At 39.1% G+C, this 27981-nt stretch overlaps 1 protein-coding gene across 4 annotated transcripts in view; it reads left to right on the top strand.

Annotated features, from left to right (window-relative positions):
- The first annotated feature begins 724 nt into the window (after window positions 1-724).
- RIMBP2 (RIMS binding protein 2) overlaps window positions 725-27981 on the top strand; it is a 108011-nt gene continuing 80754 nt past the window's right edge. For 2 of the 4 annotated variants that reach the window (XM_088532450.1, XM_088532451.1), the window contains exons 1-2: window positions 725-741; window positions 26717-26854. The gene's annotated coding sequence lies outside the window, so the exon portion shown is untranslated. Of the gene's footprint in view, window positions 742-26716; window positions 26855-27981 lie in introns of those variants that run through there. The other 2 variants (XM_088532452.1, XM_088532453.1) reach the window with 1 other exon arrangement.

The following is a 27981-nucleotide window of genomic DNA, read 5'->3' on the forward strand; positions in this document are numbered from 1 at the left end:
GAATGCAGTTATGTTATAGCAAATGCATTGCCAAAGCTGCCAGATTCTTAGTCAAATGCTTTTTGCTTCATTAAAAAAAATCATTTTTTAAAAATATATATATATATTTATTCATTTGATCCCCTATCAGTGTCTCCCCCTAGTTTCAGGGTGGATGCTGGTTGCATAAGGGGAAGTTTGGGAGTGATTCCATAGGGAGCAGTTTCCTTCAGAAGAGCCAAGGCAGCACAGTTAGGATGCTCCAGGTAATCTGCCTTAATACCCTGCTGCATTTGGATTTCTCAGCCTTCCATTGGGCAGGCTGGGGAGGGGAAAAAGAAAATAAATAAATAAACCAGCAGCTCCCGTTTACAGTTCATTGGCTGGTGCCCGTAGGCCACGCGCGACCCGCTGAGGAGATCCAGCGATAGCGATACTCGGAGGTAAAATAAAACCCGCCAGCAGCCGCCTCCCCTCGCTGCCCCCCTTCCTCCCGGATCCCGCTCCGCCGCGCCGGGGTTAATACCATGTGAAAGAGGAGCCCGGCGCATCGGGAAGGCCATCTTGGAGCGCGCCGTGGGCTGGGCGCTCCGCGCGCCGATGATGCTCGCGCCGCGCCGGCCTCCGCGCAGCCTCCGCGGGGATCGTTCCTAGCCGCCCCGCGCGCCCCGATGCTGCCGCCGCCGCGCGCCCTGCGCCGCTGACCCGGCCTGGTCCTCTCGGCGATGGTCGTGCTCGACGCCCAGAGCGCTTGACGCGAAGGTACGCGGGGGTTTCGCCCCTTCCAAAACAGCCGTGCCGGTTTAATGCGTTACCGGCTAAATGGGGGTGGAAGGGAGGAACGTTTCTACGTGTGCTTTGGGGGAAAAATCCTCCTTTTCGCTAGCAGCAATGCTGCAGTAACTCGTCAGAGGCTGGGAAACTTTATTATTCTGCTGTAATTTGATGATGCCCTTCACCGGGTCCTTTTTTTTTCCCCCTAGGTGCTGCTTAGAATAATAAAATGTGTTAGTATTGTGCATGAGCACTAGGTAAAGGGATTAAAGTCTTGCTAGATTATTCCATCCTCCTCCTCTTGATGTTTAATCTGATGTCATTTTCCAGTCACTTTTATGGTTCTCTAGAAAATGCCTCGGATACAGACAGGCTCGATGCCATGTTTCTTTTCTGCATTTAGTGTCTGTGGGCAAAGTTAGTGATATCGGCTGTCAACACCCCCCCTTCCCAATTTATCCCCCCACCAAGGGCTGTGCATATTCGCAGTATCTGTTTGCTTTGCAGATAGACGTTGTCACGGTACAGCAAAGTCAGCAGTGTGGCTGCTCTTTCCCCAGAGATACTGTTAATGAAATTATCTGTGATGTTTCTCTGGCATCTCATGCTAAATTGCACCAATAACAAGTAAATATCTCGCTCTTTCTTCGGTAGGAAGGAGAAATTTTCTGAGGCTGCTTAGATGGACAAATTAAATATAGCAGTATTTGTGGGATGTGTTATGCATTTGGATATACAGAACAGTATAACATTTATTACAGCATGCATATATAAATGCTAGCTAATCACCTACCATGTACAAGAATACTGTTTAATATTACAGAGCATGCTGCAGGACTTTTGTTTTTGTTTTTAGCAACTAATTTTCAAAATTGGTAGAGAACATATATGCTTTTACATGAGCGATGTGATGGTCGGCATCACAGCTGTACATGCTTAGTAGAATTCTCACTGAGGTAAATATAAGTGCATAGAAAGGCTTTTTGTTTTGAGCTATTGCTTTTTTGTTTGTTTTTTGTTTTTTTTTTGTGATTAAACCAGACTTTTATGTCTAGTGAAGATAGGATTGCAGAGCTTGTATATAAAATACCTGAAGAGAATAACTTATTAATGAGCCATGTCAATGCATCTAGCAGTTATAGAGTCAGCTTCTTAATTACCTGGAAATATTTTGAAGAAATATTTAAAGTTGAAGCCATGATACTAATATGAAGAACTGTACCAATTGTGCAGAGGCAAGGAGATATTACTATGAGTGCCATCACCAAAATACAAATAGGGACCATTACTTAGCAAGATAGGACAGCTGCCTTAAGAATAGAGTGAAATATTAAAACAGAGACCAAGTGGTCAAATGAAAATCAAAACATCACCTAAAATTCAATCAGTTTTTTTTTTAATATCAGTATAAATGCACTGCATTGGAAGTTACTGTAGTTGCTTTATTTCATCTTTTTTGATCAGATGGTGCATCATTGTTAGAGGAGGCTTTCCAAGCCCACCTTGCTGACAAATGACGAGGGCAGTTCACATCAAATATTGCAGCTGCCGGCCAGGATTCACCCATGTAGACATCATATCAAATACACTGGCACTGTTTCTGACATTTTCAAGGAGGGTGCTAGGTCTGTCTTAAATGACTCTTGGTTATTTTGGTTAAAAATATCTGGTGTTTCTGAATAATATTTTTATGTAGATGACATCCTTCTTAAAAGGAAGCCCTACTCCAAATAAAACTATTGAATGGACCCCATTTCCTGCAGATGCAACCAGGTTTTTTCTTAGCTAGATGTCTGAATTTGCTCCAGCCTGCTAACAAACAGTGTGGCTGTGCTAGAAGCAGTGAGCAGACATGCAATGCCATTTTACATACAGCCTGGCATATTTGGGTGTAATTGGAGCATCATTTTAAGAAAACTGGTACGGTGGATTTTCTAGCATTATAAACAATTTTTAACTTTAAAATGACACATATTTCTTAGAAATAGAAAAGTGAGACATAATGAAATATGGGTCAGTGCGTGCAGTACTATTTTCTGTATAAATGAGTCGAAAAGCTGATGTGCCACTTCATTTAATTGATAAATTCAGAAATGTTAAGACTCTCTATATGGTAGAGCTACCTCCTTGAATGCATGTTCACTAAATTTTAGATATGTGGTTGATATCATACTTGCAGTTTAGATGTGTATGATATTGAGTATGAATTGAATGAATAAATGCAAAGGTTAATATTCTGATAATAGCTTATTATGGAAGAATGAGCTTTCCTGGATTGCTGGGACTAGAAATCAGATGCCTGTACCCATGGGATAACTACTGTCCTATGATATAAAGTATTTTCATTGCTGGGTGTCAGAAGCCCCACTCTGTATCAAAATTAAACATTCAAAGATGACGCTTAATTTTTATTCTGAAATGAGGAACCAGTTCGTCACGCATCACACTCATGTCTGTTCTACATTTAGGTTGGATGAAGAATGGTTTGAGGGTAAAGGCTATTTTTCATTTCATTGAAACTGCTAAAGACCCTTTTCACTACTGCGAAATGTCACATTTACCTGAAATATCTGCTAGTTAAGATTTTTTCCTGGAATGTATTTACATTTTAATAGTCAGTGAAAGCTGCTGACTGAAGTAGGATTTAGACAAAATTCTTTTTTGTTTTGTTTTTCTGTTTTTTGATAGCATTAGTTTGTCATGTCCTCTGAGCGCTCTGGTTGAATGGCAACTCTATAAGTAATACTTCTCCTCTATCATTTTTCCAAGTTTTCCCTGTATAGTACTAAGTAACTGAAATCCATTTAAGGTTTACTGGAGAACACCTGGTGCCACTGATGATGGTACCTTTCCTGTTTGTTGATGTTTCACCACAGGTGAGAATTGCCATGAAGCATTGCTGACACCAACAAAATGCATTTGATGCTCATTTCTGCTAGGGTTTAAAAATACATATTGAGGTCATAGTTAAAAATAGAATCAGAATGTAGCTATGATGCTGGTAAAATGCAGCTTCTTCAAAGCAACATGTCACGAAACCAATTGTTATCCACCAGTGAAAAGAGAGCTGCTGTCAGGCTCATTTGCACAGGGAATATTCTTAGGAGATGGCAGTGAAAATGTTACCTTGGGAGAAGAGTTAAGGATCCTCAAGGGCAGCTGATTGAAGTCTGAATGGTCAATGTGGGTAACTCATCTTTTTATTTATTTTTTATTTTTATTTTTGCCAAATGTAACCATTGTTTATTAACCATTATTTTGGGCTTCCTTGTGTTTATTCCGTGTTGTTTGATTCCAGAAGCAGCTGTGATGGGTATTTTGGCAAGGGGACGGATAGGCCTGTGGCTCCGCAGTGGGGCTGGTAGGTCTGTGGTGGTAACGTGGGCCTTGGTAGGAAAACTGGAGTGTGACTTGCAGCTTTGCAACTGATTCCATGAATGGCCCTGGGCAAAGCACTTAGCATCTCTTGAGCTCTTTTCTCTTTCTGTAAAAAGAAATAATATGAACCCTTTACAATACAATCTATTCATTTTGTCTGCCTAGAAAATAAGACCTTAAGACCAAGACCATTCCCTCCCATGCCCTGTTGAATCTCAGGGGAGGCTTCTAGATGCTATTTATGAATAGACTTGACAGTCTGGGTCCTATGTAGCTGATCTGTAGAATGTTTCCAAGGGTCAGACGAATGTGAGTGGATTCTGCACTCTTTGACATAACATGTTTGCGTTGCTAAACTTTGTGTGCTCTTAGGTTTATTCAGTTAGGAATGAAGAGTCGGATGTCCTTGATGGAGCAGTGATTTGGTAGGAACATTCACAGTGCAAAAGTCAGGATACATGACTGCGAGTTAGATTTTTTTTTTCTTTTTTAAACTATGATAGTGCTAACCCTTCTATAGTGCAAACAGTATAACACTGTTTCTAAGGCAATAAATAGTGCTGTGATGAATGATCAATGTTGATTTCTAATCAGCAGTGCCTGATACTACTGTGAAGAAACCAAGGGGAAAGCACTGTAAACATAATAATTTATAATCATTGTTAGATGAGAAAAGAGACTGTGCTATATACTATCTTCCATCTTTTATTTAAAAAATATCCTTAAAAATTGTCCTTAGCCCTTTAGTATGATATTTTTTCAAGCCCTATGATGGACACAGAGGGCAGTCAGCATCTAAAGCCCCTTCCTCCCATGACACTCCTGTGCCTTTTCACTGACATACTAAGTACATTTCTAGTGAATACACTGTGTCTGGCTTGCTTAAAATATTCTATGCTGTTAATCAGCAGCGACTTGTATAGATCTGTGCCTGTTTACACGCGGAGGGAGCTGCACACAGTGTATATTGGAGTGTGCTAATGTGCTTAACTCTTACTCAAGACAGGCAGAATTGATGGTGCTTAGAGTTCATCCGGGTGAAGCTCATGGTTGTCACTAAAACAAGCTGCATATACATGGCTCAATCTGTCCCATGCTCACTGCATTTCCCCTTCTCCATTACAGTCAGTTTTACCTATAGGTTAAATCCTCTTTTCTGTTTTCCCTTGTCCTCTCTCCCCGGTTATGTATGTGGCTTAAAACATGAAGAATATTCTCTCGGCTCCAGTCAATTTTTATCTTTCTCTCTTGTTTACTGCTTGCTAATTAAATTTTGTAGGTGGCAGTTTGAAATCTTAGTGGGACGTGTCATGTGACTGCTAATGCTCTGCAGATCTCTATTACATAACCTTTAAGTAGTTGGGGAAAATGTGCTTGTGTCATACTGGGCCTGACATAAGGCTCTGTCTGAAGCCAACAGTCTGATCGGTTTTTTTTTAATGTAGAATGACTGTAGAAATCTTGTGGACAGTTTGTTCTGGCGCAAGATTTGTGCCCTCGGTTGTGAGGCCACTTCTCTCATTGCTCCGAAGTGCTTTGCAGGCTGCAACATCTGCCTTTCTGCTGGAGTGGGAAATGGGAGGGCTTAGATTTAAACACTCTGACATGCCAGGTAATAAATCAAATTAATATTAGATGCTAGGATCCTTTCTGTTTTCAGAAGAGGTTTGTTCAGCTTAAATTGCACAGGACAAATGCAAGAAACCTCTTAGTCTCCCCTCTGCTTCCCTCCCCCCCACCACCTTGCCCCCTTTTCCTGCCACAGGTCTTAATTGGGCTCTGGTGCTTTACGTAAAATGAAAACATAAATCAATAGAGAAGTTTAAAAACTGCTATGTAGGGATGATCAATTTTTAATGCACACTAATTCATTAGGTGGCTGTTTGGTGAAAGGAGCAATTCTGTAAGTGTGAGCAGTGTATCCACTCATAAAACAATATTTCCTCTCTTCTTGCCTGAACCGGCATAATATTTTGGTCCTACTTTGCATACACTTGCATGTTTCTGTTGCCTGAAATGTCTTTTTTTTTTTTTAACGTGTTCCAGGAGTGATGAAGCACTTTATAGTTGATTGATCAGCTCTCTGCCCTGAAGAAGTTAAGTCTCATTTGGTTCCCTGGGCACGGTACAGGCTTTGGAGTCTAGCCTGGCTTGTGGCTGCAATATTCAACGTGCTCTGTGTTCCTAAGGAACCCACATCAGCCCCGTCTGCCTCCGTTTGCTTGTCTGCTGGGAGGGCTTGGGGACAAAGAGCCTCCAAAGCCCAGGAACAGAAGTTGCAGTGAGAAGCAATGGGATGGATTTTTTTTTATTATTTTGTCCTTCTTCTCTCCCTTAATCAGGTCTGCTTTTGCAAGGTGATAATCTGTTTTGGCATTGAAATCTGCAATTGTGCAAACTTTGTGCTGTATTCTAGAGTAGCCCCTAGTTTATGGCAGTGCTTTTCAGCAAAAGCTCTTCACAAAGTGCTTTGGAACAGTGGTTACATCACTCTCCATGTTCCGGGTGAGAAATTTCAGTGTGTCAGATTTATTTACCCAAGATCACTCAGCAGGATCCGAGGCAGACCTATGGATATTGTTTGCTCAGCTCAGGCTGATATGTTTTCCAATGTATTGCTTCTCCTAATTAAATGTTGTAGATCAAGGGAAGAGGGGGATGTATTGATCTAAAAATATGCTTTCTTTTGCTTTGCTTTATGTTTTATGACTCTGCCTATATGCTGCTTATAGTGAAGAGTTAAATTAAATTTAATAGAAAAAAATGAATTACTACTATCATAAATCACGGCAGCTGTGGTCAGGTTGCATATTCTCTTAGTGGCTGTCTGCTTACCTACTGGGCATACAAAAGCTGCAAATGTTGGAATTGTGATCTATGCAAAGCTATACAGCATACGTTTCCCTGTGACTTAGTTGCTTTGGCTTATTTTAAGAGTATATAGATAGAGTGTTGCCTGTTAATGCTTCTATTTTCTACTAAGAGGAATGAGACCGACTCTGCAGTGATTTATTTCAGCCTTCTTGAGTATGCAAGGGTGTCCCTGTGTGCATGGTGTGGGGGGTAAGTCGGTCTCATGGAATAAATACAAGGATGGCTGTTGGCTGCTGCATGAATTAGGAGGATGAGAACAAAGAAGCAATTAGAAAGCAGTTTTGTGGATGTGTGTGATGAGGGAGACGGGGACAACGCATGGATTTGTGTTTTAAAGGAGCCCTGTCCCTAAGACTGTTGTTTGTGCTTGGACATGGTTGGATGCTCTAACCAAGATCTAGGCCTCTTGCAGGTCCCGTGCCTTAGGGTCACATCGCAGGGACAGAGCTGTCACCCTGGGCTGCTTTGAGTCCGGAACGATCCCAGGATGCAGCAGGTGGCTGACCCAGATACACCATGTGGAACATGGAGACATGGTTGGGATGCAAGGGTAGATCTTTTGGTGTTTGTACGCTAATGACTAGCTTCAGAAATCTATCTTGGTGTCAGTTTCCTACAAGATATTACATTTTGCATTAAATTCTAGTTATTAATGTGTTAAATTACAGTTTATAGTGAAAGTTTTCTTTTTTTTTTTATTCGGCTTGTGCAAGTGGAAACTACATTTTTTGAATTCTATTTATATTTTACAGAATTTCATTTTTTTCTTTTGAAACAAGGAGTGAATTTTATGAATGTAAATCTCATGAAGTGCTGCCTGAATGCTGCGGTCCAAGGTGTGTGCAAGAGCCTCTTGCTGCTGCTGCAACGGGGCGTCAGGTTTGCAGGACGTGCCCACAGTGACTTTTTTAAAAGCTATGGAAGACGACTTCCATATTCCATGTCCTTATTCATCCTAGCAGTCATGTATTATACACAGCTAGTATGTGTGAGCTTTGTGATGAATATCAGATCCCTTTTGTTTAGTGATATTATGGCCACCCTTTGTGTTTGCAGGGCTCAGGTGCTTTTATTGATTTTTTTTTTTTTTTTTTGGTGAAATACTATTCTAAGCAGAGAACAGCAAACACCAGTGTAAATGTGGCAATTGTGTACTGTAAATAAATAAATTCCCATATGTTCCATTAGACATAATTGTCAAGCTTGATGCAGGATGTGTGTGTTTCCATAAGCAACGCTGAACAATGGAACATTCTCCACTTCTGAGCTGAGGGAGCGCAGGGGAGAAACTGCCTCCTCCTTCCCACCCCACTTCTTACCCTCTCTGTAGGAACTAATCAAACGCTGTAGGATTTTCTTTTTGCTCCCCAGCAATCGGGAAAGAAAAACTGGAGAAGCTTTAAACAAAGCACAGAAGGAAGACAGAATTGAGAATAAAGAGGGGGGAGAAGTAGTAAATAAAACCTACAGAGTAAAAGGCAACACTCATTTTCAACTGAGGAGGTTCTTGTGATGTCCATGCAAATGCACATTGTTTAATGCATGGGATAATTTAGTTGATTTAATACTATATTCAGAAATTCTGGTTATTTACTAACTGATAAATGACATCTCATTCTTAACTCTTTGTTATTAGTCATGTCTTTCCTCTGTAATATACTGCAATTTTGTTGTTGTTTGTGCATTTATCTTTTCTGGAATGCTTCCTCTTCACAAACAAATTCACAACCACAATAGGGCTGTCCTTGACAGCAAGTTGTCCTTGAGGTTAAAGGCCAACTTTTGTTGTGGTGTGCAGTAATGGCCAAGCACTTTTTTTAATATCATTCGTAGGTCTTAGTGCAGCATGCTTTAAATCCGTATTTTTTTCCTATGTCATTTATCTTTTTCATCTGCCATGTTCATTAAAAGTATAAGTACTGACATTAACTAAGAATAGTGTATGCCCATGAGCTGCCATGCTTTTAAAGGCTCCTATTGTCCCTATTATCAGACATCCTTAATTTACCAGAACAATTTAAGGGCTCAAAGTGTTTTCCCTTTGGGAAATGGCTTGATGCAGTGTATCACTTTCAGGTCAGTGGTAAATCTTTTCTCAGTCATGGATCCCACATAGGTGATTCAATACAAGTTTGCCTGGGGAGAATTAATTTGGATGTTTATAGTCCCATCAAAAATTATGGAAGGCCTCTGAAGTCCCACAGAAACATTTAACTCTGTATATTTCATTTCTAGGCTGATAATAAACTAATATAAATAATATAAGCATCAAACAAATAGTTCAGGGGAATTAACACAACATCCTAGCCTGTGTTGCATGTCACTTAAAATTATCGTGTACTTTTGAAAGGGGAAGAGGGAAACACAAGAAATGAGAGCAATTATATCGCTCATAAATAATTAAACAGTTTATGTACATTGTGAAATACATCAAGGCTCTTCTAAAGCTCTGCCTTTTCGTGATTAATTGGAGGATTGTGTTCAAGAAAGATGGACTCAAACTTGAACAAACAACAGAAGACCAATATGAGTGACCTAGGTTTATATTATGAAAAAAAAACACTAATACAGCTTATCTTGTTAAGCCTAATAAAACGGTAACAAAAGGGAAACTGGTGTTTGGTTTCAGCACTAATTCTGCCTTTATGGGGTTAAGCATACACCTAATGCTTGGTACTCAAACCCCAAAAGATCATCAAGATGGCAGAAGCCCTCAATCAATGTTAAAAAACTGTTCATGTTTGATGTGATTTGTCAGTAACATCTGTCTGAGGTTCAACATAGCTTCTGTTTTTACTGTGTTTAAATGCCTCATGGACTCATTTGCTGTCTGAATTCAGCAATTTTCAATTAACCCCCTCCTTAGAGTCCTGCTTATATAAGAAAGCCCTTTTTTCTTTTGTATTGGCTGTTCTTTTAATGCTTACATGATTATGTTTTTCTCAGTATAGGTAATGGAATAATTTGGAAAGCAAACAATGTTGCTTAACAAAAAGATATGTCTGTTTTGAAAGCCCTGTTTTTTTCCTAATCTCTCACTGTCATTGTACGATGAATAATTCTCTTATTCATTTCTAGGGTTTTCTCAAAGGTAGGGTTTTCTTAAAGGTATTCCTTAGGAGAGCAGCTTCTAACTTCTAATTGTTATTCACACAGGATCAAATATAATGTATATTTATGTTGTCTTGGGAATTCCTGGGCAGGGTTTATGCCAAATGAAAGTCAGTTGTGAAGATGGGGGCAGGAAAAGCACCCAAAGAAGGGTAATATGTTAATAGCAAACCCAGAGGGGGCATCTACTATTAAGTGAAGAGTTAGGGAAGTGATTTAAAGAAGGGGTGATTTAAACCATGATGCATCTTTGTTGCACCCAAATGCAAGGCATCAGCAGTCTCTGCACCAATGAATAACTAATTAGTGCTTCTCTCTACATGACTCGAGCTCAGACAAAGACATTTTCTGGAAGGCTAGCAAAAAGCAGCTGTTAAGGTCTGAAATATATAACTTAAGCTCTCTTAAACTCTGGCTAGTTATTGGAGGCATCTATAAGCAAAATTGCTGATAAATTGATGCATAAAATGTGTCTCTATTTTTTTTTTTTATATATCATTTCAAAAGAGAAAACTCCTGTATGCATGTGTACTTACAGGTCCTCATAATAATATGTAGCTTGAGTTTCCGTTTTCTGAAATATCCTCAGGATATCTTGAGGATGCTCTCAGGAAGCAGGCAGCCGGGATATAGTAAAACTGATGTTAGTGGGTATTTTTGCTTCTTTGATTTCTCTATGCAAGAGGCAATGGAAATAGCTTTAAGTTGATTGATGGATGGTAATCCTACATCTTTTTAAGACTGATCTGAACCTGATTCCAGAATAAAGAACTTGAAGTAAAACACGTTCTTTAAAATATTTAGCATATAGTGCCAAATGTGTTTGATTCAACTATAAAGAGAAAATTGGAGATCCATTTCTAAATTTAGCTGCTGAACTTCTTTAAAGTTAAAATTAGAAACAAGCTGCATCTCTTGAAATGACTAAGAGCCATTTCCTTCTTTAACCATCTTCTGCACAAGCAACACTAGTCTTGCAAGGGCCATACAAAACTGGCCTTACCTTACTACTTAATCTCACACTGATGCTGAAAGTGAGACTGGGACAAAAGACATGAGCTAAGTATGTGAAGGCAGAACAGTCCCACGACTGGAGACAAGTTAGAGTGACAGCCTCTCATGCATCATCCTCAAATAAAACGAGTTATTAGTAGATATTCAAGTTTCTTTTCATAAATTCAAAAGGTCATGCTGACACATGGCTGCAGTCATGGTGTAGGCTTTCCAGTCTAAACTTAGCCTATTTTTTTGCTATTGCTTTGCAATCTTTTGGCTTTGTCTTTTGTTACTTGGACCGATCATTACAGAAGCACAGAATGGTTAAGGTTGGACAGGACCTTTGGAGGTGATCCTTTTTCACATTTTCCATCTTTCACCTTTGGAATGGTTCCAGAACAGTTCTGCTTGAGCCCAACCTGCAAAATAGGTTAGAAATGGTCCTGCATACAGCAACCTAGCTTTATTGTTTTGGCTATATTTCTGGCTCTGCTTCTGTATTTTTTCTTAGAAAGGCGTGATAGTAAATCGCCTTTATGAGGGTGGCCTTCCTAATGGTTAAGAGGTATTAAATTCATTATTGCATGAACACCTTGTAGGTTTTATGGGTTTATATGATACACTTTGTCTTTCATCTTGGGATTTTAAAGTACTTGCAGATATTAATTAACAATGTCTTCTGCACATCTGTGTGGTAAGAGCAATTACTATTTCCATTTTGTTTAAAAGGGCAAATAATTTCTCCAAGCTTATGTAGTGAGTCAGTGGCAGAGCTGGGAATGGAATCTAGGCATATCCCAGCTCCACTGAGTAAACAGACTGGGAAATGGATAGATTTGTGTAAACTATACACACAAAAAACGTTTCCAAGGTTCAACTCATATTTCATCTGATGCGGGGGGGAGAGGGGAATACAGTTGTGTACAGTATCCATGAAGGGCTGGGAGAAGGAACAATCTGTGACAGAGATGGAGATGATATTATTGAGTGCGTAACAGATGTTTGTAGTTCCCTGCAGGAAGATAGTAACTATGTCTGACTCACTCTGCAAATACTGCTCTTTACCTCCATCCTGGATACAGTGGAGGCACAAGGGAAGACGAAGGGCTAGCATGGACTAATTTCCGCTGCAGAAAGGCAAAGTGCATTTGTTACAGTTGCTGAAAAAGGTATCCGTTGATATTGGTGCGGAGCGATGATTCCAGCAATGTTGCTCAAAATTCCCTCTTTGCGTTGCCGGCAAAATGATCACCTGGTATCCAAATGTGAACATATTTTTGTTTGTTACGTGAGAAGATTCAGTTCCTTTTTCCACCCTTGCTTCATAATGTGCTAGTTTATAAGATGTATTTGGAAATGTGTGCAACTCTACTTTAGATCTCTGCCTAGAGAGATCACTTAGAGGTTTTTTTGTGTAGCTACTTTGAGTTCAATTATCTGGAGGTTTCTGGGCTGACCTATGACAAACTCAATTTGTCTTTGATTACACTATGGGTCACAGCTGATGAACTCTTCTCAGCTTGAATAATACAGGTGTGTGCATCTGGTCATTGAAACTAGAATTTGTAGGAATACTGTGGCTGGTATTTGACTTTAAGCAACTTTTTGCCTGATGGATAGGAATCTTAAATCTGCTACTACCATAAAAATTAAGAAACAAATTATTTCTCTGGCTGATAAGGAGTACCTGTGGTCCTGAAGATCAGGAGATTGCTAAAGAATGATTTTTCCTGAGAAAAATCGGGCCAGAATTTGCTCTTTCTTTAATCCAGAATTTAGATGATAAAAATTTGAGAAACTTGGATTGTCTCGTAGCATGAACAGTGGATTAGCACTAGAAGAGTTGAGCTCACTGTCTGTACAGGAAATTTTTTATTAATGTAATCACTCAAGCTGTAGATAGTTAAAACATTGAAGGAATCGTCCTGGCAGCAAGCCTAATCACTGTGCAAAAACAAACCATACCGCAGCAATATTAACCTTTACCATCTGGAGTATTCTTAGTTTCCCCCTAGTGTGCTTATCTAAGCTTGCCAGGAGAACACGCAAGGTAAAGACTTAAAGGGAGAGATGAATGTTATTTATCTTTCCTTCTCCCATTTGATTTGTGTATTCCAATCTTTGCAAAAACAGCTTTCATAAATAATTAAAATAGAATGTTTTCTGCGTGGAAGGTGAAGAGCTGGTAGCTCAATATGAAGACTCCGTTCTGATTCCTTTGGTTATATTTTTTCTCTTATTCCAGGAAGGAAATGATAATAAAAGGCTCAGTAGAAAAGTAGTTACAGAAAATGTGGTGTTTCCTGGAATATGCCAGACCTCTCTCCTTGTGAGGGCTTTGCAACCTATTTTCAGATGTCTTGTATCTGTCCCATTGGAAGTAACACTTTCACAGGCTCCTACCTCCTGAGCTGCCTTCTTCTTGCATTCATGAGAGGGACCATGGCTTGGAGGGTCTGTAGTCAAAAAGGCCGGTTTCAGAGAAACTATACGAGGTGCTGCAGGCTTCTAAACTTGGCCCTTCTGTGCTGGCTTCCCTGCTCTTGCTGCTGATGGGGGCAGAAGAAGCGTTTTTCTCCATATGTAGGAAGGCAGAAACCAAATTCCGACGTAACCGAGCTGGGGCAAGCTGTGAAATACAGCATGTTTACAGCAGGTTTTTGAAAATATACGGACTGAATTATAAAACTTACTTGCATTGTGATGAGACTTCAAAAGCCGCGTTATAACAACTGACCTTTGAGATGGCAGAGGTACCTCCTGCCTGTGTGCAGTGATCACGTATTTGAGGAGTCCGAATCCTGCCAGGGAAGGGCAGTGCCCTGAGTGGCTTCATACTGACCCACGAGTGGAACCATTAACCTGGCAAAGGCTCCTTGCCAGTCACTTTAACCTGGACAAGTTGTACTTCAAACTCTACCAAGGAAGCTTCGCTGGTAGTTAGAAATATGCGATTCCTGTCTAAGAACAAGAAAGCAAGAAGCTTCCAGAAAAGTTTTCTATACAAATTCAAGAAAGAATTGAAGCTTGTAGAACCAAGTCAATCTAGATTTAGTCTGGAGATTTATTCCCAAGGTTTGTATTAATGATTTTATTGGCAGTAATAAAGAAATAGGGCATAAGGGAGAAATAGAATCTAATTAAATATTAAAAAAAAAAAGTGAGTTTTGAGGAATCTTCAAAGTAACCACATTCGTAAAATGACGGAAAGTAGAAAATTGCAGTAAATCTCAATTTCATTAACCGGATCAAAGAGGAAGATAGCCATGCACTGCATAACAATTCTGTCTTTTCAGTGCTGAAGGCTACAGATGGAAGTTGGAGAAAAGGAGAAAATCCTTTAACTTATCTTCACATACCTGATAGGAAAGTTAAAATAAATTGATTCTTACTTACTGGGCTCATTTCTGGACCTGTGATAATTTGGTTACTTAATTTGCCTTTTTTCAAAGGAGTGCCTATGAAAAGGGCAGGTGTCAGTAGCTATTACAGGCACAGGTTCATGTGAAATGGAGGTGTAAAAGCGGCTGCATATGGGCTTTAGCTGACCTCATTAAAAAGCAAGTAGAAAGTCAAAATAAATTTTCTGTAAGTCTGGCCAGAGAAAGGCCTAATAATGGCAGCAGTCACAGAGATCATGACCAATGACTGCTGCTTGGAATAAGTTATAAAACTCATCTGGAGAAGAATAGCTTTTTATTTTAAATATCTACCTTAAGATGGAGTTGAGTTATGTCTCAGGTGGGCTGTTTACCCTTGCCTATAGGAGGGCCTGGACAATAGATCAAGTGTTGGTAAATGGTTATATACCTCTAAATGACAAGTAAAACAATCTAATGGATTTTTAAAATAATATTAAACATCTTATATACCTATGTGTAATTGGAATATGCTTTGGAAAAGGTTTAGTTCTGGTAAAATTTCTTGATGCCTCATTCATACTTTCCTTGTAGGTGATTCAAAGTATTTCCCAAGTAAGAAGCTGCCTGGGGTGTGTTATATGCAGTGGCGGCTATAACCCAAAGCTGACCCATCCCTTTGGGATGTTGGAAGGAAACCTTCCCAATTTGTGCTCTGCAGGCTGGAAACGGCTTTGATGAGCCCATTAGTGCCGGGCCGGAGTGGCAGATGACTGAGCTGGAGAGCACAGCGGGACCGCGGCGACCTGGACGGCGCGGGGCAGCCCGCGGTGCTCGGGTGGCTGCGGTGCTACAGGCCTGGACCGTTCCCTCATGGCTTTTGGCTGCATCCATAGGGCACAGTTCCAGGGATGCTTGTGCCAAACGCTTTCATTGGAGGAGCAAGTGAAGGGGAGAAAAGCTTTCTCTCTGCAGGTTCAATTTTGTTTTGGCAGATATGTTTGAACTTTCTCATGAAAACAGCTACAATTATCATCAGAGCCCCGATAGCAGGTGAGTTAACAGTGGTATTCCTGTTTCTGCACAAGTTGTTCAAAACGCCAAGCATAGGAGATGACAGAAAAATTGCAGACTTTGCAGTATCGCTTCAAGATGTTGTTTGTCTAGTCATGGGAGACACTGTTTTTGCCAAAATGATGCATTTGCTGTTGCCAAAATGAGGATGTCAAGCTCAGTTACTTTGGCTATTGAAAGGTTCCAGCTGCCACCAGATGCCTTCTTGGCTTTTGTTTGGATTTCAAAAGTCTTTTTAGAGATGAATCTTTAGCTCTTGCACTGTTGTCTATGTCAAAGGAGGATAGATATTTTTCTAACTGTCATTTTCTTATTAAAAAAAAAAAGCCACACTTCAAATCCTTTTTAAGGGATTTACATGTTATGTTGATAATACTTGGGGCTTAAAGGCGTGACTTCTCCTCAGAACTGTGGTAGTATCAGTCAGGGTTGATGTCTTTTTTAAAGATATTAGTTACATGCATGCAAATGAAAGAAAAATCAATCTGACTGCAAGATAACTCAAAAAGCAAGAGCCTCATGGAAAAGTTAAATATTTTTTGTACCAGTGTGTGGCTGAGAATAATTGATCATGCACGTGGCTAAACATTTACCTTTAAATTCTTTGCTCAGTTGGCATATAGCTGTGACGGTTCTGATCTGATGTTGGCCTGTGGACTTCTGGATCCTTTGTACTTTTATTAGAGGAAAAAAAAGAAAAGAGAGAGAAATGTGAGGTATTAATCATGTTGTGAATTTCCATATTGAAATAAATGCTTTAGAAGATTTAACATTAATGGATATTTGTTTTTTCAGACAACTTTTTGTTGTTTTGTTTTTCTTAGGCAAAAGATTTATACAGGTTTGAATTGATGGCTAATGTAGAGCTTCCTTATAGTGTGTGGAAGAGGGTTACAGGCACAGTTATCACAAGACTGATTTCTTACCCCAGTTTTCCTGGTACACAAAAGTTGCATGTATCTGCAACATAAATAAATTGGAGTAACAGGCCAGCCTTATGCTAAATAAGTTTTTCTAATTTGTAAATTGAATAGATTTGATATTTGTGCTCCATGTCAATATGGGACAAAGTACTATAAAAACTGAAAGGGTGATAATATAGAGAGCACAAAGAAGAGTACGATTAAGGCAAGGATGTAGGAAACAATAGAGACTCTGGTAAATATGACCTTGGCCAGTGCAGCTCTCACTAGTGCTAGTTTTTGTAAAGAGTTATCAGTTTGATGGGAAGAATGTTTGTGTGTCCAGAGAGTCAAGCATATCTGCTTTACAAGGTGAATTCACTGAGCGCAAGGTGATGGTGATTCATTTTAATATAGGGATATTTTAAGAATTTCTTGAACATTGATCTAAAAGTAGTGGAAGAGCAGCTTGGTAATCGTGTTATTGAAGAGTAGAGTACATATGGCACACTGACTTTGTTTGATTTGTCAACTTTATAGGGAGACTGGAGGCTTGCTTAAAAGGGTTATTGCAACTTAAGCCATTGGAAATGCAGCCTGTACAGTTGTTCAGCACGAGATGCACAGCAAACTGACAAACAGCACCAAGGTCAACAGGAAAATGGCAAGGATGTTTTGAATACTGTGCTCCTGGTTCTAAAAGCTGGGATGAACAGTATTCTAGGAAGAGCTGTCAGCAAACATGGAAACCCAGATGTTCAAAAGCTTTTCAAGAATACGTATTTTTAGTGGCTAAATACCTTCAGTTTGGGACTGTCTTCCTATTTAGAAACCAAAATGAAGGATTTTTGTTTCCCCTAAAATAAAGCACTGAGTAGGCAGCCTGTCCTCAGTGCACTAGGCTTTTAGAAAATATTGCCACAAAGTAATGGAGATTGCACCACGGCCATGGTAAATAGTGCACAGGGGGACTATTTCAGCCTTAAAAGTGCACATAACCATCCAAACCAAATGCACGTCCCTGCTGGCTTGCTGAAATAGCTAGTATTTTCCCCAGGATAATATAAAACTTGAACCCTTGGGGAAAGATAGTGCTATGTGTTGAATGCAGGGGCAGGATCTGAAGTGGGAGGTGAACAAACTGTGGAAATTCAGGCCAAATCAGCGTCTCTGCATCTTCCACCCACGGTTTTGTATAACGGCTCCACATGGAGGGAAAATTGCAAACTGTTTTATCTGCCAAATGACCTATTTAGGAGGGGAGGGTCAAGCTCACTTTGCCACGAACGTGACCAGTTGCACAGATTACTGCTACTTATCCACCCCGTACCAGGGAACTGGGACAAGGAGTGACCCTATAATTACAGGTCCTGTGCTTATTGACTTTTAAAACACAGATTTAGGACTGGGGGTTCAACTTTTTGAAACAATTGAATAGAAAATAAGTGTTTTCAATGATGTTATTTGCTAGCTAAATTATGCCAGTATCTAAAGGTTCAGACTGAGATGATATTCTCTTTCACTAGATGCAAATAAGAGAGTATTTACTTATAAATCGAGCAAATAATTATGAAGTACAATGAAAGATGCAGAGAGAAGGGTGAAATGACTTGCTTAAGGTCACTCAGCCACATCATAAACCCCAGGATCTGTTCCTAGAGCTCCAATCTGGTGTCATAATATGCACTGCCTCATGTTACAGTTGCGCAGTAGCAATATTTAAATAAATAAAAGGCCTTAGCTATTTTTTTTCATATTCAGTTGGTAGGAAGTAGTTCACTTGCAAAGAATTACTCTCTTGAAATCAAGATAAATCATTTTTTTTTCTACTCTTTTCCTAATAAAGTTCCTCCTCTTGTTCCTTTTCAAGTGTTTTTGTTGTGTCATCTGTCTTTGTTTTATTATTCTGGTAATGGAGACTATGGGATGTTTCAGTTCCAGTGCTGGGATTGCATGCCTGGATAGCCTCCAGCCCAGCCTATTGTTCTTTCCTGTTTTGATTTGCAAGTGACAAGTGAGCTCTAATTTTTAAATTTATTTATTAAAAACTCAAAACAACAATCTTTCCACTTATAATCAAGTTCACCATTCATCCCAAACTAGAGCTATGTAATTACCCTCAAGCTAAACTTAGTGTTTTCAGCAGTATTTCATTTCTATTTCCTGTCAAAATGGGAATTGTTTAGTGTAGCTAAGAAAAGAAGGATATTTGAAAAGACAATCAAGTAGGGCCAGTAAGAGGCTTTTTCAATATGGGAAAACTAGGAATTGCTTCTATGGAGATATGTATATATATCATACCTAGGTTCTTTTACCTACTGAGATATTTTTATTGTGGTTTTGGTACCTCTGTGGTTCCACATTATTGACAGAGCTTTCCCTGAACTGCTTGGCTTGAAAGAGGCTTCCCCTCTGTACAAAGAGGCTGGATGACTTGTCCAAGGAGCCTTTGGAGCCAGGAAGCAGAACTGCATCTCCTGCATCTCCTTCCTGTGCTCTGACCAACAGCTGTAACTCATTTGCGCTTGATTCTGTCATTCTGTGAATGAGATGACAAGAAAGTCACCAAAGTATTTGTCATTAACAGCCTCAACTGGTGGGGGAAACATTATTAATATCGTCACAGCCTTTTCAAAGATAGACCAGAAAGTGGAGAAAGTGGACTTGTCATGAGTCTTCTAAGCCTATTTATTTATTTATTTATTTATGCCTGTTGTGTGAAGAACTCATTTTCAAAGCACTTTCCATAGCTAAAATCAATAATCTTTACATTGACTTATTGGAAAATTCACCTTAGATCCTTGCTACCAGTGTATTGTTACTCAGCTGTTTCATTGTTGGTACTGTTCTTATTGCATGGCTACTATAAAATTAAATTCAGAAGCTCTTCATGAGGTGTAGAGCACCCATCAATTACTCAGCAAACTGTAGCCATTTGAATGGACTACAGACATCTGCCCACTTCTTATTTGGTCCAGAAGAGGGCAATGGTGATACACCAGTTATTTCAAATTAATCTATCAAAATAAAATAAAATAATCAATGTTTTCTCAAAGATGGTAGACTCTGTGAAAGACCTGTCTGAATCATTGAGTCCAGAGACAGATGTTTAAACTGGCAAGAAGGCAAGAATTTTCTCTCAGGAACAGAGTAGTTGGCATTAAGTGCTACTGTTATTCCATGGAGCCTACTGTAAAAACTTATCTAGCACTGGCATCTGGCCAAGTAGAAAGAGTCCATTATTGATGCTGACTTAATTAAATATTGCCTTTTCCATTCTCACTGCAAAAATATTGTACACAAATAGCAACTCAGATGCTTTGCTTCAAAAACATTCAGAAATGCTTTTTGTTCACTTTGAATGATTAATGATATAAGAAATTTTATTGAAAAGAATGCTGGCAAAAAGAAGTTTACAAGTTTGTACATGAGTGTGCCTCGAATGGATGTTCCAGGTAGGAATGTTGGAAAAGCACTCTCCTTATACTCTCATGCTTCACAGAGTCCAACCTGCTATCAGGAACACTGAATGGAATAATGAATGTTCAAATACACATTGGTTTTAAAACAGCGGCATGACTGACACTAATAAGCATAGGTATATTATAAACACGATATAACATAATTTTGAAAAAAGAAATGACTTCAAACTAAAGGTCCGTCTAGTTCAATATACTCTCTTTGGCCATGGTCAGCAGTTTGCTTGGTCAGAAGTAAAAGAACAAGGCAAATACGTAGTTATATTTTCCATGTATGTTTTCCCAGACTCCAACAATTTGCTTCTAAGGAGGTATTTTTAACAAGAGGTGGTGACATTGCAGGCCTTAGTAGACCTTTCATACAGCATTTGACAAATCACTTTGCATTGCAGTCCTTTTCTTAGGCTGTCTATTCACAAATAAACTCAATTATTAACTGAGCTGCTATAAATAGTTACCTCAATGTTTGTCCATGCTGATCCTCCAAATATAAGTGAAGTCTTAACACTTACCGGTGAGTTTGTTCATGGCTCACGTGTTTAAGGTTCTTTGCTCTGAGTTGAGAGCTTTGCCTCACAACTTCCGAAGCATCATTCATACTTGCACTTTTTCCCTTTTACATTAGTACTGAGGACTGAGTATTTGCAGGTATGACTTATATGGCAAAGAAATATTTTCCTTTGAAAGGTCGTGAATGCAAACTGGGATGATGGGTTTCATTTTTTAAATCTGGAACTTTGAAGTTAGATCTCAATATGGCCTGTTGGCTTGAAGGCAAGACCCTGACTGGCTGTAGTCTGAAAGTTGGCAGAAATCACTCTGCAGCTCCACCGGGTGTCATCAGTAGAATACTTCCAGATGTTGTCTGATTTAGCCAATAAACAAATTTTATTAAATATTCCAAAAAGTCATTAAAGAATTCCTCAGGCAGCAATTGCTGTTCTTTCTTTTGAAATCTATCAAATGGTTTTCCAAGAGCATTTCATTTCAAAACTGACCATATTATGGAGATGATTCAATAGTGTGCATTAATAGGCAGATGGCCTTCAGGTGGAGGACAGGGCTGTCGTTCAGAGGGACTTGGGCTAGGTGAATGGGCTAACAAGGTCTTTATGGAATTCAGAAAGGACAAATGGTTGACTTGGTCTGCCACAGTTAAAAGGTTTCAGGTCACCTTCACACGTATCCTTATCCAGAAACTATTAAAATGTCAAGTTAATTCTTTCTTCACCAAAATTTTCTTTTGATGAAATATCTCCCATTTCATAAATATTTTTGAATTTTGCTATGTTCTCCATGCAGAGCTGTCTTACAGCTCTCAACCTGCAATTACAGCTCTTCCTTATAAATATTTAAATGGTAGTTCAGCTTTCAGACAGAGTACACCAGTGGCAAAGATCAAGCTTTCTGACCTTTTGTTAATTTGCTCTGTGAAATAGGATTCCCTTGGTCTTGTTCTTTGTAGTTAAGAGAAGTTTGCATTTGCCAAGCGTGTTGGCTTTTCTCATTTTTTGTTGTTAATACTGCTTTCATTGTATTTATTCTAACAGGTCTTAAAAAAGGAACTAGAAAGCTTTATCAATTATACAGGAGAAAAGGAAAGACAATTTAAGCAAAGTAACATTTAGGCTCTTTGTCAAGAAATTGCAAGACTTTTTTTTTTTTTAACCTCTGTATGAAAGGTTTTCAGCATGCAAAGCAAAAGCGAGAAGTGTCTAGATCAACTGGAAAAACTGCTGTTACATATTTATTTGATATTTTTGTTTTGACCAAAAACTTCTAGGAGAACCTTTCATGCTTTTTGTCTCCAAAAGTGATAAACTCTACACTATTTCCACACATTCGTAGTTTGCATTCCTGAAAGCACAATTCCTGCTTAGCACATTAGAAGACTCCAAGGTAAATTGCAAGCAAAAGTTATGGTAACAACAGCTGCAAATCTTAGAGACAAAAAAAAATGGCAGCAAAGGATATATTTAGGATGCCAGGGATGTTACTTTTTCATGTTTTCCATATCAGGAGAGAATGTGTAAATGTATGATAGAAGTGTGCTTACCAACGTAAAAACTTCAGTGTATCCTGCGTGTGCACAGACCATTTAAAATTGGCTCTTAGAGTAACTACAAAATTGTGATGTTGCTCCAAATTCTTGAAATTAACAGAAATCAAGAATGTATGTAAATTAAATCCCTGACTCTTGGAATCGTCAGTATAATAATAATAAAAATTGACTCTCATAATTTTGTAAAGCCAGGCTGAACTTTTCATTTTCTCTATATTTTTATGAGCTTATTATAGGAAAGAATGTGTGCAGATCTCGGAGCAAAGGGTAAGATGAGGCAGATATTGTAAAAACTCTTGTAATGACCTTACAGTTCTGAATTTACTATTTTGTTTCTTGTTTTATATGCAGCCATAAATGAATGGACATAGCTATAAGGTTGATTAAAGAAAGGATTTAATTATGGATTGTAATTAAACTAGACGAGGAAATTGCATTGGAATTGAAATTTCAAAAAGAGCCCATGTGATCTAAAGGCTAATGGCGTTAAGGCGGTAATCTGTATGAAATAATTGATTCTTCAGCCATTAGTCTTTCCTAATGAGATTAAGGACGAGGTGGCACAGTCTTGCTAATTAATTTGTTTTGTGACTTTGAAATATGAAGTAATAATACAAAACTGAGGATTGCTTAATACTTCAGAAAGCTTTCAAATTGTAGGACAAATATCATCAAAGTATTTCCATATTCTTAGCTGGAATAGGGATGGAGCATATTAGCACAGTAATAATTTCATTCCTTCTTATGGAAACATTAGTTTTTTCATAAGTTGTATTGCCCTATGCAAAGATTCTGTTATTTAAAAATAGTTATTGCTTTCTTAGGCAAGACACTTCATATTTTGTTCCCCTCGCTCAGATTTCTCTGTGATATCTCTGTGTTTTTAGTGCACTTTACACTGGTAGTCCTCTCTTCAACAAATATTGGAGCACCTGTCATGTTTCCTTCCATATTCTAACTTGACTTAAAATATCCCTCTTTCCCTGCAGCCAAATCCTGATCTTCCAGTGCAAGATGAGGAGAATAGTGCAACAAAAGAGCAAAATACGTTCAGAGAAATAAGCTTAAGCAATTGGCAAATGGTAGTCTGGGGATCATGAAATGCCATGCCAACCCCTAGCAGGGAGGGTTGTCTTGCAGGGCAGTTACAATTTTTAAGTGAATAAGCCTCTTGTGTTTCAGAACAGATAATTTTTATAATTCTTCTGGGCCTCTTAGCAGTTGGTACAATTTTGAGATCCTTTTGGTGTTGTAGGAAGGTTTAGGAAGGTTTATTACCTGTTTCTCCAGTCTCTCCTCTGCTCCTGTACATACAATTCACAGTTGAATCTCAGTCGTATTCCTGTGTTGATGGCTAGAGATAAGCTGGTTTGGATGATAAGACTTAGTGGCAACACATATGTAATAAATATTATCAGTTTTTGCAGTTAAAAGGTGAAGTAGAAGGTTAGACCGCAAAGCACATGGAATTCTTTTTTCTTTTTCTTTTTCTTTTTTCTTTTTTTCCTAGCAGGAAGGCTGTGTGAAGAGTATATTCATGAATATCATTTGTAAAGGTGATGGCCTGCAGCCAAATTGCTCCCTGTGACCCTGTCAGATCATGTAAATTGAACAAGGTCAGGCCTGGGCCAGTGCCTGGGTAGAAAGCAGGAGAACCGACCCTGGAAGCCAAAGGGCTGTTATGGAGAAAAGCTGATAACCTTGTGCAATTCCTTGGGGCCAGGTTTGGACCCATGCTCCAGCGTTACCAGGAGTTGTGGGGAGCTTTAGGAATAGTGAAGATGTTTTATTTAAGGTAAGATGCAGTAGCTCCTCATTGGCTTCTTGTGGTCATTAGACTCTATCACATTTTGCACAAAATGCAGTGCTGCTTTCAATATCACAGTGATGAAACTCGCATTTTTTTATGCAGACCTTAATCGAATCAAACCACAGTAACTTCAGATTGTTTATGCTGACTACAGTCTATCTTTGCTTTCAATTGCCCTAAGCTTCAGCTTGTTTTTTCTTGGCATTTTGCAAGAACCACTGGGTTGCCCATCATATCTATGGTCATGGACCTGCAATCTAGTCATGACCAAGTGAATTATGTCTCTGCAAGAAATTCTACATGATGGTAGCTTTGCTGCTTCTTGAATGAAAGGGTGATACCAAATAGCATGTCGTTCCATGCATCCTCTGTGTGAATGATGCCACTGAGACACTGGGAGTGAGTTGTTTACTTAATGTTGGCTCTAGTAAGTTTTGTTTATAATTTGCAGACAGAAAGCTGGCACGGATTTCATTACAGATAGTCAGATAGACATCCTGAAACAAAGTCTTTTTTTCCAATGGAAAAATCTTCAGTTTTTCTTGTTGGTTAAAATATGTAGGCAGATGTAAAATGAAATTTTTTCCCTCAATTTTTAATGAAGCCATTGTATGTGAACTACTATGGGCAAATAGAGATTGTAAACCTGTGGAGACATGCAGTATTTTTCTATACTGTCCATAGTATATTGTGCCATGGCCCTTGACTGACACCCTGCAATACTGTATTGCATTATCACCATGCAAAGAATAAATAGAAAGTACAATTTGTTCTTAGTGACATTTTTCATTTAAAATGTTAAGAGGATCTTTCTTGCTCTGATAGTCCACTGTTTGTTTTACTGTTACTTAAGGTTTAATACTCGTGGGCAGTAAATAAAATGTAATGTCTCCTTTGGCACATGTATTAAATATATGAGATATTTATGCACATGCACACAACTATCTGCAGAGAGTAGAACTGGCTAGTTTTTAGCACATTGTAGTACTGCTGATTTACTAACACTGTTGCTTATTTCTTTTAAGGCACAAGAGAAATAGCAGGTATTACAAGCAGAGGCTGGTGGGGTAATGTACTGTGACAGATGTGAGCATGCTTTACTTCATCTGTTCATGTTTTTAAGAAATAATGTTATCTCTTCAAATGGAGTTTTGATAAACTGCTAACTACGCAGTGTTATTTCTCCAAACGGCTCTTCCCCTAACAAAAGCTCCGTTATTCTGAAAGGTTCTTAATAGGCAGCTTGCACCTTAATGAGTCATTCAGATAAACAGGTTCTAGTGAAGATTGAATTACGATCCTATTCAGCTGACACAAAACAGCCCCTAGTTCTTCTCAGGAAACTCATGAATAAATAAAAATCCAGTGCTCCCAGGCCCAAGCCTAAGATAGCAAGGTAGCAATGCGTATGTCCCGCACATACAGCCTTGATGTTGCCATCAGGATTAGGTTCCTGCTGAAGGAGACATCAAATTTTATGTAAGTAAAGGCTTTCAAAGGCACGTGGAAATGTGGGGGTGTGAGTGGAAGTGTCTATCATTAACTTGGAGCAATCTGTTACACAATAACCTCTGATATTTAGCTTGCTCATATAGGATGCAATTCGTGTGTCTTGTCATTTTGTGCACGGAGGGGCCGTATCCAAAGTTATTTTTAGAATTCTGCCTGCTTCAGTGAAAAATGAGACTTCTGAAATCTTGGAAGAACTTACTTATGCTGATCATTTCCTGCTGCTGGGGCTGGTAAACCTGCCTCCAGGATGCCCGTTCTTGTCCATTATATTGCAACTCCCTGGTCAGGATGGGAAGCCTTGGTGTGTCCGCTGGTGCTTTCACAGACACCAAAGCAAGTGAGAATGGTTGGGTAGACTTCACTAATGCTTATGTGCAAGCTTTTCCTGGGCACAAGGGAGAAGCCCAAAGATGATTATGTGAACATCTGTTGACCCGTAAGTGGCAAAGCCTGGAATTGTTGAGTGCCCGGGGGCAGGAACTGACATCCTGTTAGTTTGCAAGAGGAGGTCATAGGATAAGATCGAGGGGCTGTTCACTGGGAGTAGAAGCTCTCATCGTGTTTCCCTGGCTGATGGCACTGCGTGATGTGCCAGATCCTTCTTGCACAACGGGCTGCACTGGAGCATTTTGGAAATTCTTTCCTACCCTCTCAAAACGTAGTTGGGATGGAGCCTCTCTGCCAGGATGGGGGCTCCTCTGAATTTGTTGTGCCGAATTTAATCAGCAAACTCACTCTCCTTGATTTTTCTTTTCATTTTCTAGCTTTTGAAATGCAAACCCAATCAAATATTATGGTATGGTGCCTTACTGCTCATAACCTTGCTGGAAACACCATTTATTTTTAAAACTGTTCTTTCAAGAGCTCTAACATCTTTGTGCATGAACTTGATGTAAATACTGCAAAAGAGGGATGTGATGATGGAGCATGTGGTCCGGACTTGTGAAGACGTGGTGCAGAAGTGAGAAGACACTGAACCAATTCTTAAAGCAATTAACTGAAAAACTTCCTCTGCTTTTTGCAGGAGCACTAATATCTCTGATAGTGGTTTCAGATTATGAATTTCAGTCTTATTATCTATCTTGAGAAAATGTTTGTTCAGAAATGGTTCTCCGATTCCGGAGAATGTTATCAGGATTTCATGAAAACTGTCAGAAAATGTAGGGGTTTTGTGGTAGATAGGGGAAGCAAAACTGAAATAGTTTTCAAATAAGATTGAGGTGTGTTGGAAAGGATATTGGATATAATGTATATTTACCCATTGCTTTCAAGCAGCTTTTGGGGGGCATATGCTATGAAAATCATATTGGTAAAGCATACTATGTTGTGGAAAGGGTATATTCTATCAGGCTAGTACAAATGCAGTTTAAACAAACTGATCACTTTGTTTGTTTGATTCTACACAGTTTGGAAATGATCCATCACATTTGCAGCCTGCAGTACCGCAGAAAACATTTGATTGGATCCAGGTTTTAGAGAAGACCCAGATTTCGAAGTCTCATGCCACAACACTAAATCAAGAGTATCACCACTGGCAGTTTTTAGTAAGTCCTTACTTTGTTTTCACCTTGTTCTAGTAACTTATTTAAAGGCAAATCTAGTCTTGCAATCTATGCTGCTTTTTCTTTGCCCGTGCACTAACATCAATGGTTTGGCAGGGGAAAAAGAGGCTTTCAACTCCACAGTCTTTATATTATCTTTGTATTGATTTCTTCAGATACTGTAGTTCTGAAGTAGCATTGAAGTGATAATATAAATATGTAATTGGAATACAATCTTAAATATGAAAGCTGAGTTTAATAAAATTATGATACAAATAGGAATACAAAGCAGTGTCCAGTTTCAGATGCATTAATACAAGTCTGCAGGATCTGATGTTTAATGGTTATGATCAGCATACTCCAATTCACTTTGGTGCATACATCCTGACATTCGATGCTAAATGTCAGCAGATTTTTCTGGTTGAGTTTGTATATATTTGTACAGCATTCTAATTTTCCAGCACCTTTGGCAAGCCCCGAAGGTTACTTCAGCAGTGTTCTTTGAATATAGTAGCTGCAGGATAATGTCAGTGCACCTGAAAAGTGCTTCCAAAGAGGGAGGAGGGTTTGGCCCAAAGAGGGAGGAGGGTTTGGCCCAAATGAGGTCCCTGGAAGTCTTCATTTAGACAAAATATTTTCACATAAGCACAAAGGCATTTGAATGCATAGAGGAACAATATTTTGTTTCTTTCTAAAATGTGGATTGCAGATGGAGCACTACAGTTTGTTTCCTGTAGTTAATAGCTGTTTTGTCTGCTTTTGCTTTCAATGCACTGAGGAAGTTGCTTCTTTTTGGAATGTAAAATTATAATGTGTATGACATTTTCTTTTTTTCGACTTGGTAATGAAAACAGAAATATTGTGAAGAAGGAAGAAAAGTTTTTGGAGAGAGCCAGGCAGAACTCATTGTCTTTGCTTGAATTGTGCAGTTTGTTCGCAGCAGCGAATGCCGCTCTGCAAGCAGAGGAGACTACGGTGTGCAATTTTGTCCTCAGGTCTAAAAACTTACCATTTGCCTAACTAGGCCATAATTTCACAGTTGTCCCTCTCACAGCAGAGCCTTCTTAATCAAGCTACTTCTACCCGCCCACCTCCGTATTATTTTTAGCACAGATCAGTACAATTCCCTG

Source organism: Tinamus guttatus, unplaced genomic scaffold (assembly GCF_059628265.1).
Source record: "Tinamus guttatus ecotype Peru unplaced genomic scaffold, ASM5962826v1 Tinamus_guttatus_pri_ptg000459l, whole genome shotgun sequence".
NCBI classification, from domain to species: Eukaryota; Metazoa; Chordata; class Aves; order Tinamiformes; family Tinamidae; genus Tinamus; species Tinamus guttatus.